This window comes from Lynx rufus, unplaced genomic scaffold (genome assembly GCF_022079265.1).
Source record: "Lynx rufus isolate CCGP_SWC_20201006 ecotype Redwood Valley unplaced genomic scaffold, mLynRuf1.p SCAF_10, whole genome shotgun sequence".
NCBI lineage: Eukaryota > Metazoa > Chordata > Mammalia > Carnivora > Felidae > Lynx > Lynx rufus.
The window spans coordinates 63,917,041-63,927,523 of NW_025814824.1; positions in this window are offsets into that span (position 1 = coordinate 63,917,041).

Genomic DNA, 10,483 nt, shown 5'->3' on the forward strand with positions numbered 1-10,483 from the left:
TCTTTGAAACAGCAGTATCAGCAATTTAGAGTCGGCAGGCTTCCTCTTGAATATTTATAGAAAGATTTCAAAAGTATACTTGCCAATTTTCTTTAAGTTGTCTTTTTAAAATTACCATGTTTTCTCCTATACTAGAAACATTCTTCCTTTACAATAAGAAAATGGGATATTTTCCATCTTGGCTTCTTTGTTATTAGGATTTTCAGATTGAATTTCACGAATGGTTCCATATAACATTTTATGGCTATTTTTATAATTATAACAGAAACACATAATTATTGTTAAAAAAAAAAGCAAAGGAAATCATTCATTTAGACAGAAAATAAATCACTCCCACATGGAGAGCATGTGTTTTTTATGTGAAGTCCAACCAGATGTATTAGTTTGCTGGGGCTGCCCTAACAAAATACCATGGGCTGCGTGGCTTAAACAACAAAAATTAATTTTCTTGCAGTTCTAGAGACTAGTAGAGTAAGATCAAGGTGTTGGCAAGGTAGAAGGTTTCCTTTTGAGGCCTCTTCTATTTTTTCCCTGTGTCTTTACATGGTCTTCCCTGTGAATATAATCTCTTCTTATCAGTATGTCCTAATTTCTTCTTATAAAAATACCGGCCATATTAGATAGGCCCCACCTTAATTATTACAGAACCAGGCTGGATCGCTGGCAGAGAAACCAAGGGGAACTCAGAGATCTTGGTGGATCAGAGGTTTATTTACATGGATGGGCTCAGAGAAGATAGTCTCTCCCAAGGTCTGAGCCCCGAACGCAAGCGGGAGGGGTAATTTATGGTGTTGTCCCTTCTGCATTCGTGACAATTTAGCGCGGAGCATGTAGAACAGGGAGAACCCGGAAGAGGAGTCTCTAAGCTAGGGACTAGAGCTTATGTTAGTCCTGAAGGCCATCTTATGGTGCATAACTTATTTTCCCAACATAATGATCTCCATTGAATTTAATTATTTCTTTAATGATCCTATTCCCAAATACAGTCACATTTTGAGGTACCAGGGTTATTATTTTAACAAATGAATTTGGGGAAGATAAATTCAGCCCATAACATCATGCTTTTAAAAAATGTGTGGTGTGAATGTATGAAATGGTTTGTTGAGGTGTTACTGAAATACAATAGACTGCATGTGAATAGTATATATAATGATATATAAGCTCTGACATTTATATATGCCTGTGAAACTTACCACAATAATCAAGATAAGACATTTGTCAGTCCCGACAAGTAATATCCAGCCACTAGAAATCCCTTTAAGGGTGCCAGACTGTATGAGAGGAAAAACTTTCCCTTCTTCTCTTCTAGGTTCTCTGACTGGTCTAATAATTATATTATTATTTAAGCGGGAGAAACATTAATTTTGTACATATGAGAGCCTCACAAAGATAGGACACTCAAAGGCAGCCAGGCAATTGAGGCTTATATACCCTCCTGAACTAAGGAAATTTACAGAGCTCTGGGGCTCCAAAGAGGAGGAAGGCAATTCACAGGAAGCTGAGAAGAGGAAACGTTTGATAAAGAAATGTTTGCAGTGTCATGCAGAAAAGTTTCTTAGATGAAAAGTTATTTCCGGTAATGACACTCTTCCTGATGTAGGCCTCCTTTCTAAATTCTTTTAGGCAGTTAAGACAAGAGGTAAAAAGCTTTTCTTGAGTCTTAATTGCCTTCAGCTCCACATGCCAAAGTGGCATATTTTGGGGTACCACGTTCTGCTACCCTTCACCCTGAAGACTTTAAGCAAGTAACAAAATACCTTTGTGCCTCATTCTTCTTATTTTTTTTTTTTTTTTTAGGATTTTTTTATTTCTGTGTTTTCAAATTTCACAATGATGGACCTGGATGGGGAATCTTTATTTCCTGTGCTGTATCTTCATTTCATCTTGAAGACACAGGAATTCAGCATTGAGAAATTCTGATTATTTACTTAGTAATTTGTTTTTCTTCTCTAGGTTTTCTGTACTCTGTTTTTGAAAATCCTATTACTTGGGTAGAGATACTGATATTTTTGGTTTGGTATGTCTTCAAATTGGCTCTTATATTTTTCATTTCTTTCCATTCTTGGTGAGGTTTTCCTAATCTTATTTCCCAACTTGACTATTGAAATTTTTATTTTATTAATATTATTTTATAATTTCCCAAGAGGTCTTTCTGGTTTCTTTTACTGTTATTTTTTCCACGGCAGCCTGTTCATGATTTATGGATATCATATTGTCTGGGTTATTCCTTAGAATACTAATTATAATATTTTAAATTGCTTTTTTCTTCCTTGATTTATCTCTATTTACTCTGGGGTCATCTCCTCCTCTGTTGTTTGTTTTGGTCCTTCTTTTTTATGCCATACATTGTTTTCCCTCAAAAGTATGCTGATTCTCAGACATTTATTTTCAATAACAAAGTTCTCCCTAGACACTTTATTAATTAATTTCTTAAAGTTCTTTCTTTGAAAAGAACTCTGCTTCCATCCCTTTATCTTGATTGAGGTAAATGCCAGAACCATATGCCTGATTATCTACTATATGCTGGTGAGCAGGGATTAAAGATGGTGGAAAGGAAGTTCTATACATGTTATACGGACTGTAAGTTAATTTTCTTCCTAGTCCCACTTCTAACTCCTGCTCTACATTGTATTGAGAATGTCAAGATAATCTTTCTAGGGCTTTGTTGGTTGAATAAATGCTTCTTTGCTGCATTCTCTTCAAATCTTTTTGAAGTTAGAGCATTCTTTCCTCTGCTTCATTAATGTTCCAACACCCATCTTCCAGAAATTTGTTCAAATCTACCTTCTGCTAATGCTCCCCTTTCTTTTATGGTCTTGGCGTGATCTCAGTTTACCATCTTGAACTCTATACAGAGGAGCAATACTGCACAATTTTAAAATATTCTGAAGTTCAGTGATATACGCCAAGTTTCTCATTCACATGTTAAATAGTTCTACTTTGTCATTCTGTAAGAATGTCTTCTTACAGATGCTCTGCCAGGTAGAAGTAATATTTAATTACCTCCAATATTTAGTTTTGAACTTCCTTGTCACAGGGAGCAGATATACTTCTAAACCATTCAGAAGACGATTCTATAGGGTATGGATGTTTTAGAAAACTGATCCTAGTTCCACTTTTCTTCCTGATACTGCTTGTCCTCTAGTCAGTATTCCACTTTCTTGAATTTTTCCCCCTAAAAACATGTTTGCAAAGAGATTTAAGTTGTGGCTCTTGGGGAAAAAATACTTCAATCTTTGGCCAAACTCGAGTACAGGAATTGATCATTCAATGAGTAAATACTTACTTCAATCCTCAATGCAGAATCCTAGGAGTTATGGAGAATATTATATTATACATATCTAGCAGGAGGTCAGGATCTCATTGGGTAGACAGTGTAGAGGCATGGAAACATGCACATGATATAATCCATGGTATAAAATGCATCAGGTAAGTGCCACAGTTAAACACTTCAGTCTGATAAGGAAAGATTTGCCATGGTTTTGTGATTAGAGAGGACTTTGGTCTCTCCTCCTTAGACTATAAGCTCCACAAGGGCATGGGCCTTATCTCCACTGGTTACCATGAATTCTTTAAGCCTAGAACAGTGCCCGACACTTGCTATACAATCAATAAATTTATCTTGAAGTAATGAGTAATATAAAGTTTATGTTTCCATTTAAAGGAATCAGACAACTTGAACAGATGGAGAGAAGTTGGAGAATATCACACATACAAAATAACACCCTAACAAACTAATAAAGGTAGAAATAACCAACATGAATTTGCAAAAGAGAATTTACCACCCTGAATCAAGAGTTCATTTTGGAAGTTAGTGACAGGTTAAGTTATGCAGTAGCTGGTCTAAGTAGTATGTGATGGTTTTTCTAAAACAGGGAAAATAATCTGGATTTTATCTCACTAGCTTTAGTGAGACATTAAAGATCATTGAAAAAAAATTAATTCAATATAAGCAGTCATTTTACAATTCATTTTGCATATTTTAAGTCTGCAAAAGGATGCCATAGTAAGTAAAGTTTCTAAAATGGCCTTCAAAGATTCCTTCCTTAATCCCTGAAACCTGTAAATATAATGAGATATCATCCTTGTTATTACATTATGTTATATGGCACAATTGACCTTAAGATAGGGCTACTACCCAGGTGGGCCTGAGCTTATTACACAGGTCTTTTTTATTTTTATTTTTTAAAATTTATATCCAAGTTAGCTAGCATATAGTGTAATAATGATTTCAGGAGTAGAATCCGGTGATTAATCCCCTACATATGACACCCAGTGCTCATAACAAGTGTGCTCCTTAATGCCCCTTGCCCATTTAGCCTATCCTCCCCCAACCCATCCTGCAACCCTCAGTTTGTTCTCTGTATTTAAGTGTCTCTTATGGTTTGTCCCCCTCCATGTTTTTATATTAGTTTTGTTTCCCTTCCTTTATGTTCATCTGCTTTGTACCTTAAATTCCACATTTGGGTGAAGTCATATGATATTTGTCTGACTGACTACTTTCACTTAGCATAATATACTCCAGTTCCATCCACGTTTTTGCAAATGGCAAGATTTCATTTTTTTGATTGCTGAGTAATATACCATTATATATATATTTTTATACACATACCACATCTTCTTTATCCATTCATCAGCCGATGGACATTTGGGCTCTTTCCATACTTTGGCTATTGTCAATAGCGCTGCTATAAACATTGGGGTGCATGTGCCCCTTTGAAACAGCACACCTGTATCCTTTGGATAAATACCTAGTAGTGCAATTGTCATAGGGTAGTTCTATTTTTAATTTTTTGAAGAACTTCCATACTGTTTTCCAGAGTGGCTGCACCAGTTTGCAATCTCACCAGCCGTGCAAAAGGGTTCCTCTTTCTCTGCATCCTCGCCAACATCTGTTTTTGCCTGAGTTGTTAATTTTGGTCATTCTGACAGCGTGAGGTGGTATCTTATTGTGGTTTTGATTTCTATTTCCCTGATGATGAGTGATGTTGAGCATTTTTTCATGTGACTGTTAGCTATCTGGGTGTCTTCTTTGGAAAATTGTCTATTTATGTCTTTTGCCCATTTCTTCACTGGACTGTTTGGTTTTTGGGTGTTGAGTTTGATAAGTTCTTTATAGATTTTGGATACTAACCCTTTATCTGGTATGTCATTTGCAGATATCTTCTCCCATTCTGTTGGCTGCCTTTTAGTTTTGCTGATTAATCACATGGGTCTTTAAAAGCACAGTTTCCTCTAGCTGGTGTCAGAAGAGGAAGTCAGAAAGATCTGAAGCATGTGAAGGACTCACTGTGCTGTTGCTTGTTTTGAAGATGGAGAGGATGAAGTGAGAAAATGTGGGTAACTCCAGAGAGCTAAAGGAGAATTCCTGACTGACAGCTAGCAAGGAAATGGTGACCTCAGTCCTTTAACTGCAAAGAAGTGGATTCTGCTAATAACTTGAATATCTTGGAAATGGATTACTTCCGGAGGCTTCTGGTAAGAGCTCAGCTGGCCAATATCTTGATTTTGACCTGTGAAATGCTAAGTGGAGGACCCTGCTGGACCCACCAAGACTTCTGACCTAGAGAACTGTGAGATAATTAATGGATATTATCCTGAGTTGCTTAACTTTGTGGTAATTTGTTGTGCAACAATAAAAAGTGCTTATAGCAAGACTGGAGGAGGATGAGACTGGAGTCAGAGAGACCAAGTTATCTGTGTGTGTCCTCTATACTTGTTTACCTACTAGCAAGGGTGATATGACTTGAAGGTCCTTAGTAATTAAAAGGGGATAGTTGCATATTTTATTGTATTCCAAACATCCATCATACGTCACTGTCACAGTCAATGATTAAATAAAAATGCCTTATCTATGAATAATGGTATGTCAGATTTAGTTTTGTTGAAGGTATTTACTGCTTCTCCCAGTAGGAAGGTTATCTTTCTTTGATCTATATGATAGAAGAGTAGACCTTGTAACTGTTTGAAAATGAAATATGAACAGAAGTGGCACATACCTCTTTCCACCAGAAGCTTTCAAAGCCATTGCATGGTTCTGCCCACCTTTCTCTTCTTCTTTTCACGAGGCCTGGATGTGTGGATTGGGCTTCCCCTTCAGCCTGGGTCCTGGAGTGAACATGTTGTGAGGCAGAACTAAAGCTAACCTATGATGGACATGAAGGGTGAACAAGAAATCATGTTTGTTATTGTAAGCCAATGAGAATTTTGGATCACTTATTCCCACAATATGTCTTGCCTAAACTGACCAAGTCAATTCTTGGTATACCAAGTAGAGACCTGCTGTAACAAAAACTGAGTTGGTATTGGCTTTTAGGTGAGCAGTAGATCATGAAGAACTTGTTACTGAAGCTAGAAAAATGGAGCCCTAGTTCTGCAGTGGTGAGATATTCAATATAAGGTTTGCTACAATAACTTGGAAGGCAGAATACCAAATGACCTCAAGGCCTTAGGCAGAGATGTAGGAAACAGTGTGTCAGTAGTGCTTCCTGGTTACTATGGCTGAATTTAACAGACCATTAATGATGGTTTTCAACCTGGGCTATAAAATAGAATCAACTGTGAATAAAAAAGACTGATTAAAACTCAGCCTTTTGATAAGGATATAGGCATAAATATAGCTTTTCCATCCTTTACTATATATTTATTATTATATATAACGTATATTATGCACACACACACACACACACACATATATATATATATATACATGTATCCACATGACACACACACTTAATTTTTTTTCTACATTTATTTATTTTTGAGAAACAGAGAGAGACAGAGCATGAGCAGAGGAGAGGCAGAGAGAGGAGACACAGAATCAGAAGCAGGCTCCAGGCTCCAAGCTATCAGCACAGAGCCTGACGTGGGGCTCGAACCCATGAACTGTGAGATCATGACCTGAGCAGAAGTCAGACGCCCAACCGACTGAGCCACCCAGGCACCCCTGACACACACACATCCACATATATAAATATACACACATATGACCTACTCTCAGAAAATTTCACGCATAACACTATATTATTTAATTATAGTCACCATGCTGTACTGGAAATTATTTATCCTGCATATCTGGTATTTTGTACCCTTTGAGTAGTATCTCCCTGTTTGCCTCAGTCCTCAGCCTCTGGTTACCACTACTGTACTCTCTGTTTCTAAGAGTTCAACTTTTTTAGATTCTACACATAAGTCAGATCATGCAGTATTTGTCTTTCTGTGTCTGGCTTATTTCACTTGCATAAGGTCATCCATGTTCATCCATGTTGTAGCAAATGACAAGATTTCTTTCTTATTATTCTATATATGTACATACCACAGTTTTTCTCTACTACTTATCTGTCGATGAACATTTGAACATATGATATTTTGCCTATCATAATCATATCATAATCACTATCATAGTGAATGTGGGGGTAAAGATATCTCTTTGAGAGACAGATTTTATTTCCTTGGGTATAGAACTGAGAGTAAGATTGCTGGATCATGTGGTAGTTTTATTTAAAAAATTTTAAGGAACTGCCATGCTGTTTTCCATAATGGTCAGGAAAGACAATGGATTGCAGGCTACTGTAGGAAGCAGAATTGAGACCTAGTTAAGCAGCATTCCCCACCCAGGTAGGGGACTTTCTGGTATCTGTTCAGCAGGGTTTCAAAACTGCTATGAACAGTGAGTAACGTTAAGCCTTCTCCTTCCCAAAAGGAAGTGTTTATTGTGGTTTCCAGGACTTTTTACCTTCATTGTATGTTGGGTGTGTAGGATACAAACAAGTTGTTTTTTCCAGATCACAGATCTCTGGATCAAGAGAAGAAACAACCAGTTCTAATGAAAAGATTATCATGAAATCTTGAACTCTGAGTATGATGTTATGATTGAATGGAACTTTGGGACTTTGATCCCTTGAATAGGCTTATCCTGGTGACTAGATATGGTCCATTGAATGTAAATGGAAGTGATGTAAGCAATTTCAAAGCAGAAACTTTAGAAGTCATTGCATGGTCTCACAATGTTTTCTTTTCCATTTATCATGAAACTGGTAGTCCCAAACTGAGCAGGGGTGTGCTCTTTTAATCTGTATCCAAAGAAGTTATAAAGCAGAATTATGCCATCCCACAGTGGACATGTAACAAGAGCTAGAAATAAATACAACTCTCTGAGATTTTAAATGATTCTTCTCCCTCCCCCTTTTCCTTCTTATTTTTAAAAAAAATTTTTTTTTAAACGTTTATTTATTTTTGAGACAGAGAGAGACAGAGCATGAACAGGGGAGGGGCAGAAAGAGAGGGAGACACAGAATCTGAAACAGGTTCCAGGCTCTGAGCTGTCAGCACAGAGCCCGATGCAGGGCTTGAACTCACGGACCGTGAGATCATGACCTGAGCCGAAGTCAGACGCCCAACTGACCAAGCCACCCAGGCGCCCCCCCCTTCCCCTTCTTAACATTAGCAGTACTGCAGCAGTAGCAGCTGAAGCTGACTGATATGAATGGTGATCATTTTACATAAATAAAAATAATTAAATACCACCATAGACATAAACTAAAAATATAAAAATTCTGCTGAGCAGAATGAGGCCTTTCATTTAAAAAGGTCAAGTTTTCATTTTTTAAAAATAAGAGCTGATGAAATTGACCTCAGGCTTATCTCCCATCAAAGAGTATTTAATAGATGAAAGAATCTCTGGGGTACCTAGAACATAGGTTGGAAGAGATAAAATACTATTTCAATAGGTCAGGAAGATGAGAAAATTGGGAGAATGAAGCAGCATTTAGGAAGTGGAGTGCCTGAGTTTTATCACTGTAGAATACTTTTCATACATTTCTGTGTGAGAGAGATTACCGACCAACTGCAATTAGCACCTAGGATGGAATTTACCTGAATTCACAGTTCTATTCTTTTTTTTTTTTTTTAATTTTTTTTTTCAACGTTTATTTATTTATTTGGGACAGAGAGAGACAGAGCATGAACGGGGGAGGGGCAGAGAGAGAGGGAGACACAGAATCGGAAACAGGCTCCAGGCTCTGAGCCATCAGCCCAGAGCCCGACGCGGGGCTCGAACTCCCGGACCGCGAGATCGTGACCTGGCTGAAGTCGGATGCTTAACCGACTGCGCCACCCAGGCGCCCCCACAGTTCTATTCTTAATCATTAAACAGAATAATTTAAAAAATCTGAGTGAAATTTATAAAACACAAAGAATTTTCATCTCTTCAAAAAAGAAAAAAACAAAAACCTTTAGTTTTCTTTTCTATAAGAAGATTGCCCTCATATCAATGCAGTGAACTTAGATTTTGCACAAAAGTAGGGTAAATTGACCCCCATGTATAAAGTAGCACTTTGGACAGGCACACAGTCGATGGGCTGGAGGCCATATTTCATAGCAGACATGTATATGTTACTACCCAGTGTCAACCAAACTGTGAGGTTTAGGGGCATAGTCCACAAGACTGCCCTTACTTCTGACACAAGCTGCACATTTGGAAGTTTTCTCAAACACTCTTAGGTCAGATAACCTTCTAGAAGGTCTCACAGAACTTACTGAAGTCTATTATAGTCATGGTTACGGTTTATTACAGGGAAGGGATACAGATAAAATGAAAACTAATGAAAATGAGGTGATGGATGTGTTAACTAACTTCATTGTGGTGATCATTTTGCAATATATATGTATATCAAATCATTATGTTGTACCCCTCAAGTTTGTACAATGTCATATGTCAATTACATCTCACTGAGGCTGGAGGAAAATTCCGCTAAAGGAAGAGACACATAGGATAGAGTCTGGGAGGGTTATGAAGAAGCTTCCATTGTCTTCTCCCATGGAGTTAGGAAGTATCACCTTCTTTGCCTCAATATGTGGCATATGCATGAAGTTTTGCCAACCAGGAAAGCTATCTTAAGCTTTAGTCCATAGCTTTTATTTGGGTGTCATTATATAGGCATGATTGATTGCCTGGAGATTGGTTGAACTCAGTCTCCAGGTTGACTGATAGAGAATAACCCAAAGCCCCTACCTTATATCATATGGTTGGTCTTTTTGGCATATCTAACACCATCCCCCACCCCCGCCACTTTAAGACTATTGGTTGTGGCCACACCCTAAAATACAGTGTGGCCAGCCTTTACCTAAACAAAGACACTCCTATCAAGTATGATATTAACTACCTTCCAGAACTCAAGGGAAAAAGCCAGTATCTCCCTTTGGGCAAAGTCAACTTCTTTAGTACATACTTGCCTATAAGAAAAGATAACTGTTATATTTCAGGGAGACAGAAAACAATGTGTGGTACTTCCAACATGCCTGAGAGAAGGCAAGGAGAAAGGTGTGAGGATGAGCTTGCTCTCAATAAGGATAACTTGAAGTCAGTAAACAGGAGACTGTGCATGGCTGGCATGCAATACAAAGGTATCTTGGGATCCTTTGCCTCACAATGTTCATTGCATATACCATTTCCCCAAACCCCCTCCTGAACTAGATGCCTGAC